Raw genomic sequence first — 10,801 nt, 5'->3', positions numbered from 1 at the left:
CCACGCAAGCACGGGGAGAACATACAAACTCCACACAGGCTGGGCCAGGATCAAACCCTGGACCTCAAAACTGTGAGGCCAACACTTTCCAGCTGAGCAACCGTGCCTTGTTTCCTATCTACTTTATGGTAAAATAATTTAAACCCTGCCCCTAAACATCTCGCCTTACTACCTTTTCACCTGCTCTCTCGGGTGCACAATGTATCAACCTTTCTCCTAATCATCATGTCAATAAACTCTTGAGCTTTTCCTGTCATAGTACCAACATTCAAAGTTCTTACACTCAGTTGGAGGCTCTATGCATTCCTCTTTTTCCTCATCCTGACGACAAATTCGCTTTTGCCCTTTTCTTTGTTTTCGACCCACAGTAGCTGAATTTCCACCGATGCCCTGCATGTCAACGGTGCCGGGGATGGGGGGCATTGTTAACCTGGGCCACGACCGATCCGGTATCTTTAGATGAACGCTCATGTTTGTTTGGCACCTGACTTCTCATTTTAACTTGCTACTTTGATTGAATGTTAAATTGTAGACTCAGCGAACATAACACTCCCAACTGAGGAGACACAGACTTCCCACAACTTTATTAACAGCATTCTTTGCTGCTCTGTGGTGAGATCGTCTTGGTGGCTCTTAACACTAATTAACAACTACCCTCAAAGTCTGGACTCCTAAAGTTGCCATCCATCCCAACAAAGCAAAAGGCTGAGGAGCCATCACAGAACCAAAATCTATTCCAAAGTTGACTGGAAGCCAGTGCAAGGACATTAAGATTGGAGCTATATGCTCTGACCGCTTTGTTTTGGTAAGAACGCAAGCTGCAGCATTCTGAATGAGCTGAAGCTGTTTAATGCTCTTTTTTTGGGAGTCCAGTCAGTAGACCATTGCCGGAGTCAAGTCTACTTGAGATAAAAGCATGGATGAGCTTTTTCTGGTCTGCTTGACACATATAAGACTTCACTCTAGATATGTTCTTCAGATGGTAGAAGGCATTTTTTTGTGATTGATTTGATATAATTGTTGAAAGTCAGGCCGGTATCAATCAGAACACCAAGGTTTCGGACTTGGTCTTTGGTTTTTAAAGATAGAGAGTCCAGGTGTTTAAGAACAGCAATTTTCTTTTCCTTATTGCCAAAAACAATTGTCTCAGTTTTGTTGTGATTTAGTTGAAGAAAATTTTGGCTCATCCAGTTATTTATCTGATTAAGACAGTGGCACAATACCTCAATGGAACAGTACCCATCTGGAGACACTGCTACACATTACATTACATTCTTTTTTATGTAGTCAGTAGTCGCAGCTGTGTTTTGATGTAGATTCTATTAAAATAAATTTAAAATTTCAGTACCTGGTGTGATGTGTGTCTGGATAGATCAAATCTGCACGTTGAGAACTCTATTGCACGTGAAGCAACCTCCACACGATATTTTTAGACCCATTAAGAAAAAGCTATCTCGTCATCTTCTCTAAATCTGATCCAAAAAGTGACGTGACGTGACAACTTTTCGACCCTCCTCCAAGATCCGTGGCCTCTGCTTGGTCAACACGGTTACTCCTTTTGCAACATCACTTGCTTTGATGGCATCCTTGTGTTTCAGAATGGTGCTGATTGTCGTTTTCGCCATGCCATACGTTTTCGATAGGTCAGAAACACGCAGACCAGATTCGTGCTCGGCTATCAAATCCTTCATGCAGTCGACAATTTTTACATACCTCTTTCCTTTTTTCAGTACCAACAGTTCAACTTGCCTTCTTTGAAACCATGATCGGGGGTTAATGTTGCTCAATTTGAAGACAAAAAGTCACTACAGTACTGGGAAACGTCCGCAAGCAGAGGAATCTGTGAGTCAACTGGTTGTGCCCGCACACATTATGTCTTTTCCATTTTTTTAACGTGGGTTAGCTGGTCGGAGTATTCAAATACCGATTTTCATTCGAAAACCAAAGCGAAAAAATCTCGAAATTTTCGTTCGAAAGCCGATTTGTACGAAAAACAAGACGTTAAAAAACCGAGGTACCACTGTATTTTCGTTTCATCTCAATGGAATTAACTTTCAATAATGCTTTGTTTGACTGGCAGTTTAGCAGCATAAATAAAAATCACGTGATTTTATGACATGAGCATATTCCCTTTATATGTGCCTATTCCCTTTATATGTGCCAGCTGGGATACATAGGCTCCAGGAAATTGTCACCTGAACAGTATAAGTGGTACTGGTGATTGAGAATGGATTGATGTTTGTCTGGAAAAAAAAAACCCAAAAAACTAATTAGACTAATGGAAATAAATGACAATAGTGAGCTCGGGTTAGTTGAATTTTATTCAAAATATTTTTTAAAAATGCCTCTGCTGATAAATGTTTGTATAATTAGTTCAAATACATATTAATGCTGTGAGTCAGTGATTTAAAAAAATAAAAATTATTTATGTTGATTCTCTACAAAAACAAATACAAATTACTTAAATCTCAACTTTGGGCTCTTAAGTCAAAGTGATCGATGGATGTGTGACATGTATCTCAAGGCACCATTGCAATAGCCAAAAAATGATGACTTAGATCAGTGTTTTTCAACCTTTTTCGAGCCAAGGCAATAGTATAATGACTTGCCTTTAATATTTTGAGAGATATATACAATATATATATATATATATACACACACACACACACGCACACACACACACACACACACACAGTCAGGTGTGGGCAGTCATGCTCGCAGATAAAGTTGCGGGTGTGATTAGGGATGGCCTGAAAATAACTTACTGGATTAATAAAACATAACTGTAAATTAAAGATAAAATAAACAAATAGAAAACTTAAATTTAAAACTCAGAAATGATAACTTCCAATTTCAACTGATATTCGTAGAACATGATAGAAAACGGTATTTAAAAATTTTCATCAATAAAAATTCTTGATCTGACAAACTTTATCTGAAGAAAAGTTAAATGCACTGGCCTGTCAAGGAATAAACACCAACGTTCTGTACCCGCAATGTTTTGAAAATGCTGAAAGTTTAGTTCAACATAATCGGCGTTCGTAGCAACAAGTTAGCGATACATTGGAACAAACATTCCTGTCAACAATCGTGACATATTGTGGGGGGGGGGACACCAGCAAGGTACTGCCGTAAATAGGAGGCCGGCTTGCTAGAACTCGCCTTTAAGTGCATGCGCTCGACGTATTGACCACACCTGAATCAAGCGACGAGGTGGATGATAGTCTAATGTTGTTGTTTGTTTGTTTTTACGCCAGCACACTGCCTCGCAAGCGACGCAATGAGCACCCCTGGTGTAACTGAATTTCCTTTGACATGGCTCACGATGTTAATGACTTTCGACGTAAATGAGCTCGCATTACGTGAAGCAGTTCTGAACATGCGCTTTTGTACATGCTCAGTAAGGTTAACTTGCATTTCCTGTTCCTGGGTAAATACTGGTTGTTTGGAGCAGCCTTGTTTAGTTAACAACGTTTATGAAATAAACACGTAAATTAATGTCAAGACCACACAAAATAAGCGACGTCTTGAGAGAATGCGAGGGGAGGGGTGTTACTGTTACTTGTGTTCGTGCCTCAACATGGCTACGCTCATGAAAGCAAAACAACGAACTGAAACGCACGTTCGTTCAATGTTGTCAACTAATATCCGGATTAATTTTAGGCAATTTTTCCTCAATTCTCCGGAGCAATTTTCATGAAAATTCCGAGAAAATCCGGAGGACTTTCATCACTGATAGTGTTAAAAAAGGTATACAAATACATTTCGATATAATATTCGATGTCTTATGTTACAGATTTGTATATATGACGGTAATGTGCACCCCCAACTATCAAATCCTTCTTGAAGTCGACAGTTTTGTGCACCACTTTCCTTATTTCAGCACCAGCAGTTCCACTTGCTTTCTTTGGAGCCATGATTGGGGGTTAATGTTGCTCAATTTGAAAAAAAAAAAAAAAAAAAGTCTCTACAAAACTGGGAAACGTCCGCGAGCAGAGGAGTGTGTGAGTCAACTGGTTTCAATTACTGGTGTCAGGTTCACCTATCAGACATTCATTAAACAGGACAAAAAAACAGTTCAAGTCTCGCGAGGAGAGAGTAGAGGAACTGTCTCATACAATTCACCATTGCACTCTCTGATTATCCTCTCCTCAGCACCTCTATTTATTTAGTTTTAAGACGCCCCTTATTTACATGGATGTTACAAAAAGGATACGGCAAGCAAAACAGTTGGAAACAAAGTGTACATATTTGTTCATGTGCATGTGCATGTGTGTAAGATTGCTGAATACATGTGTGGTCATCATTTCTTTAACAGGCAGCAGTTCTAACAGTTGTGACGATTAGACGTTTTTGTTCTTGCTATCTCCTGCTAGGAGGCTGCCACGTTATCTACAACAGAGCAAAGCATTTCTTTATTGGAAGCAGATCCATCACAATTATTCCTACTATTCCTATTTGCCCCTGTTTATCCTACATTTGCGACCACGTTTTCTAGAGCAGAGCAAAGCATTCTTCATTGCAGGCAGGAACAGTTACTGAATTGGAGCAGAGCAAAGCATTTCTTTATTGCAGTCAGAAGCAATTACTTAATTCTATTTACAATTATTTCTACATTATCCTCCCATTTATCCTACATTTGCTCAAATCCTCACATCATCTAATAGATCACCCTTTCGGCTTTATTCTACATAAATTACACTTGGAGGAAAATATAGCACTAATTACTTGTAATTTTCTGGATCAGATAGGTCTGGAAGAGAAGTCATAACGTCATCATCGTGGTCAACAATATGACTGTCATTACCCTGTTGTGCCAATAAAGGATATATTTCTGCCAATTTTGAATTTGTCAGGGCAAGAGCAGTGGTTATAAGTTGGTTAAGTGATACCTTTATGCAGGGAATACCACAACATCCACACAATGCAAGAATAGCTGCAAACAGCTAAAGAAACTGGGACAGAGAACACCAAGTTTTTAGATATGCCAAAATTTTTTTTTTTTCGTCACCACTCAGACCAGGATGATGTGTTTACACCAGAGCGCTCCTTCATCTTGTGGTTCAGGGTGCGGAAGCCTTGAATGGCCCTTGTGAGTGACCCATCAGGTGCTGTGACATTTGGAATAAATGACACTGGTCACCGAACATTGAGCAGTCGCCACCCTTCTCGGCCAGGAGCATGTCGACCGCTATGCGGTTGTGGAATGTCATGAGTGAGGTTGCAACTGGTTGTTCCCTTATGGAAATAAAACCTGCTTCTGTATAATTACCTAGTTTATGTACATTGTAATGTATGCAGTTGATTTTGTCAACATTTTTATTCAGAGTTATCCATAACAAGATGGATTCCCATCCTGCAGCAATCTTGTTAACCAACTTATACTCATCTGGTACGCCGTTGGGATGCCATTTGCATCAACATATGTCGGATTTCCATCTTTCCAAGAGGACCTTTGCCTTCGGGAGAACCCAAGGGGAGATCAAAAGATGGATGCGGCCAATTGTATATCCTCTGCTTTGGATGGAAACACAGTCACAGATAAGAGCAGTGATACCAGTGCACACGTTCCTGCTTTGCAGATGGATATCATGACACCATGTTTTGTTGAGACTTCCCACCTTAAAATCTGTCCCTGTAAAGCTAACACAGGAGAAATTAGCCAATGCAACATTAGTAGAAAATATCAGTTTATCATTTACTGCCTTAGTTGTTGGATTAACACTTTTCCATTTCTGACAAGTGCTGTTAGCAGTTGTTTTAGTCATTACCTCCAGGGTGCACTGTGTTGGGATTTCTGCTGGAATGACACACATTAGTGGCCTCGGGCCCATCCCTGTGATGTAACTATAGTTTAGCTTGTTAGCTGCATTCTACATTAATAATAAAACTGTTTTTTTTGTATTTGTAAAAAAAAGTTAATAATAATAATAATGATGATAAACGGTTCCTCAGGTTTTTTCAGTTAAAATACTCCCTCCATAGAATACGTACTCTTTTGTATAGCATTTAAGGTAGCATTAAATTGGCAAATGGTGAGAAGAAAATGGGGGTTTTCTTTAACATAAGCCTATAGATGGAATCCCCAGCAATTAGACTCTGTCAAGGAATTGAAAAAGTGCTTAGCTGATTCATTGGGAGGCACACATGGAGTCCTCCCCTCATGCCTCGGTGACTCCCGCACAGTTGTTTACCATTATTAGAAATTAGGTTGCGCGTCTTTATCTTATGTGTGGTAGGCATAGTTGACTGAGTATAATTATTGGTTCTGTTATATATTTTTGTCAGCTTTACAGGTGTCCAAAAGTAGCATATGAACAAATATATCTTTACGGCTGTCAATGTTGCAGCCCAACATGCTATCATATTATTTAGCCATTTTGAAGTCATGTCGACCAAGTGACCCCTAAATGAGTCAAGTGTCTTTTAAATCTTCACCAGCCTTCAGGTATTTCTAGATTCTATAAATCTGCACCCACCGTAAGCAGGACTTTGCTCACCTTTCCCTTTGGGTGACTCAGCTGAGATGAGATTTTACAGTGTGTAAGGTGCATCCACGTGTTTCTTTCTGCTATTTTGTCCATGTCATTCAGCTCTTGCTCAGTCTATGCTGGTGTTCGGGTAAAACTGCATGTACAGTAGATGTTACTTCATAAACAGACATAGGATGAAAAGACAAATGGCAGTAATAAAGTTATTAAAGCACAGTAACTTGTTACTTTTTTTTTTCCCCTGATGGTGTAGTGCAGGGGTGTCAAACTCATTTCTCTTGCGCGCCACGTTGTAGTTCGGGTTTCCCTCAGAGGGACATTTTGAGTGAAGGCAGCATGGGATCCATTCCCGCTCAGGGATGGTATTGACATCTGCACTGCAACTGGCTGGCGACCAGTTTGGGGTGTAGTCTGCTGCTGCCCGAAGTTGGCTCTCTCTCCGAATAAATGCAGAAGAGGACGTCAGAAAGGCATCCGGTGTAAAAAAAAAAAAAATCAAAAACACAGTTACTGCCGCACCACCATGACAATGACACAAAAATAGTTTTACACATCCCAATTTGTTTTCAGTCCTATCAAATTGATGCATGTGAAATTTCCTAGTGACATGCCATTAGAAAACAACGTTTTTTGTTTTTCAAAAGAAGTTAATGGATACACAGAATCCCCCAACTTCTTTTTTTTTGCATTCGTTATCAATTAATAGCACTGGTATGATCTCTGGATCCGTGCAAACAACACAATCTTTTGGACAAGTTTTTTTGTATGTAGTTATCCAATTTGTCTTGTTTTTATTTTATTTTATTTATTATTTTTTTTTATTTTTGGGTGGGACTCGAACAGAAAAATGAAAATAACGGGTAGCGTTTTTATCCAACACCCAACAGCAATATTTAACTGTTTAGTCACCATTATGATAGCAGTGACTGCTGCAGTGCACAGGAGCTGTTTTTGACCGGCAATATGGCGCCATGAAAATGGTGACATCACTTGCATGATCTCTATATGAGTGCACCAAACCTCATACATTGCTGTTTTTTTTCCTCCTCTTTCTCAATGTTTTTGCAGATCGTGTTCTCCGTGTGGCCAAATCCCCCAAGATCCCTCATTACAAGGGGCATCAGGTGAAGAAGGCAGACCTGAAACAAGCCACTTCCAGTCTGTGCTCCTTTTTCCTGACCACTGAATCATAAAAAACAAAACTTATCCCTTCCATTTCCACACAGACGTCTAAAGACTGCATCAGGCCTCTTTCAACAAGAAGGAATCCTTTGAATATGTGCAGAGGAAGATCAATATGGAGCCTGTCCAACAGCTCAAGGTACACACACACAGGTCAGTCTTTTTGTTGCTAACAATATGTCGACTGATTGTAATGAAAGTGACTCCCGTGTTATGACAGGCGGCGAAGGCCAGCGGTGTGTCCCTGTTCAGCCCATCCCCCTAAAGGACAAAGAATCCCCTGGTTGAGGGCAAACCAGATTCCTAAAACAAGATGCTTAAGAAAAATAAAGACTCTGTAGTCAAGACTGTTGTCCTTTCCACAAGAAGGATTAACGTCAGGTGAGTCCGGAGCATAGTTTTTGCAAAAATGATAAGTCACGCTTTACCATCTGACTCACCGTGCCGCCCATATCACATAACATTAATAACATAACATTGGGAACATCATCATTGAGTGTTTGCACTGGATTATCACTCTAAATGGGCATCCTAACTGCTCTAAACAAAGGTTCTGTCAATTGACTATGTAAAATTTCTCTGTCAATTAACCTTCCATAGAATGGTAAATTTAATTACATCTGAATTTTTAAATATAATTCAATGGTGATTTATTTTAAAATTATTTGTTTTATATTTCAGTAAGTATTCAAGATTGGATATTATTATTTTTTTTAAAGGTGTTCTTGTGGCATGTGCCAGCCCATGTTGACAGTGGCCAAGTGTGTGTTCTGTCAGGAAAAGGAAAAGGTATACAGCAAAATGGAACAAGATCCAATAGATCCAACAGGCAGCTGGACAAGCACCATGCTTTGAGGGTGTTTGCCTAAACAAGGAAGTCCTGGAGACAGCCTACAGTGCTTACAGGCAACAGTACCAACATGACGTCGGCAATGAGTAAGACGTGTTTTTTATTTCAATGGAAAAGTGAAAAATATACCTCTATCACATCTGTAAAAAGTTCATTTTGGGTGCTCAAAGAAGCACAGAAAGCTCAGATGAAATGCACGTTTATTTTGTCCAAAATGGACATATGTGACCACATGTTACTTATTTTCAGATGCGTACAGACAATTTGTGAGATACTGCTATGGATTTTTAGGCCGACGTGTGTATCCCACTACCTTCATGTGCTGTTCATAAGATTTTATGTTTTTATGTTATGTTTTTTTTAAGTTTTTCTCACCAGACAATGGGATTAGTGTTAAAGTGTTAAATGATGAAAGGTTTGTATACAATATCTTGTTTTTGTAGTTGAGAATGGTCAAACGATTTGCAGTAATAAAACATTTTTCGCCAAGAACGATATATACACGTACTGGTTTCATTCAACCATATCAACAGTGGTTGAACACTGTTGACAAGGTTCAGGAAATAGAAGATGATCACACCTTTTCACAAAAGCTCTTCAGTTTCAGATTAGGTTTCTGTGGGAAGGTTTCTGAGGTTGTTGAACTGTGTCCAAGTTCAGTGGCTGATCCAAGTTTGCGTTTGGTCCCTTTAGCAACACCAATCTGTTCAGTTGTCGGAACTGGCTGTATGGTAGGTACTAATCGAGGTTTTAACATTTAAAACCCATCTCAGATTTGACTCCACGAGTAAAAGAGTCAGCGGTGAGATGTTCACTGCAAATGACAGACTGCTGACTGGGTTTGGTAAAATTACCTTTTGTTTGCACAAACCTGACAGTCTTCTGAGGCAGGGATCTTTGGACAAATGTTAACTCTGACCAGAATAATTAGAATTGCAACAAAACTGAACCACACACTTTTTCATTGTTACGAATTGATTTTAGCTTACAATCACTGAGAAATTCTCGAAACAAATGGCTTTTTCTGCGCCATCAACAAGCAATGCTACGAGCGATAAAGCCATTACTCAGACACGAGTCCTAGTTGTGACGTCAGAGGTAAACCACACAAAAGGGGGCGTTTGTTAAATACAGGAAACTAAGTCAAAGTTCGCAGACTTTAATTCACAAATACTTACATTTTTCAGAAAAAATATCGAACAAGATATACATTTTATGGTACAGTTGAACATATATGTTTTCATCTATATAAGATAACTTGAGCTCGAAAATTGACATCACATACACTAAGGATGGAGTTAATGTTTCTCTCCCACTTCAGGTCCTGTGAGACAGTAATTCCAAGCAATTTGAAAGTCTTGACGGTTGACACAAGGCAGATGAAGAGAATGAAGGACAGCTCTGGTGAAGGATCTCTCCTGAATTCCACAACTACCTCTGCAGTCTTTAGTGTTTTCAACTCCAGATTGTGTCAGCCACACCAAAGCTTCACCCTCTCCACGCCCTATCTAGATGCTAACTCGTCACTGTCTATGATCAGCCCGATGACTGGAATTTTCTGCAAACTTTAAGAGTTTGACAGCTGGGTGCGTTGAGGAACAGTTTGTGCAGAGTGAGAAGAGCAGCAAGGAGAGGACACAACCTTGGGGTGCCCCGGTGCTGATGGTGTGTGTGGATGAGGTGGTGTCCCCCAACATCCCTTGCTGTGTCCTGGCTGTCACGAAGTCGTAGATCTGGCAGATGGCAGGCAAGACACTGGAGCTGGGGAAACTTAGATCAGAGGCGTTGGGGGATGATGCAGTTGAACACACAACAGAAGCGCATAAATAGGATCCTCGCAGCAGGATGTCCAAAGTATTTTCTAGTCCTTATCAGGAGATGACGCTCGTCTATTTTGTTGGGAAGAAAGCCTAGATTTGTGAGGTGAATCAACGGGAGAGCCAATCTGTGTCCTCTCTTGGGGAATCTCACTTGGATTCTGGCATGCTGGACTACAATATTAGTACCTATTAATTTGGGGGAAATTTCTAGCTTCAGACACTATCTCATCTTGGTCCTTTCTCTCCTGTCTTCAGCAAATGGTCATGATTTCAACTTTAGTCAAGCATACAATGTTCTAGTTCCCTTTCGGTATGCCTATTTTCCTTTATCATTATTATCATTAGTGTAATTTTCTTTCCTTAATTAGACCCCTTGTGCTTTTCCCGCTAGACCCCTTGGAGATTTAATTAAATATCATGTAAAATTCCACTCTTGATTGTATTTTGTGTTCTGAGTG

Source organism: Syngnathoides biaculeatus, chromosome 17 (genome assembly GCF_019802595.1).
Source record: "Syngnathoides biaculeatus isolate LvHL_M chromosome 17, ASM1980259v1, whole genome shotgun sequence".
In the NCBI taxonomy this organism is placed as follows: domain Eukaryota; kingdom Metazoa; phylum Chordata; class Actinopteri; order Syngnathiformes; family Syngnathidae; genus Syngnathoides; species Syngnathoides biaculeatus.
This window is presented reverse-complemented; position numbering follows the sequence as displayed.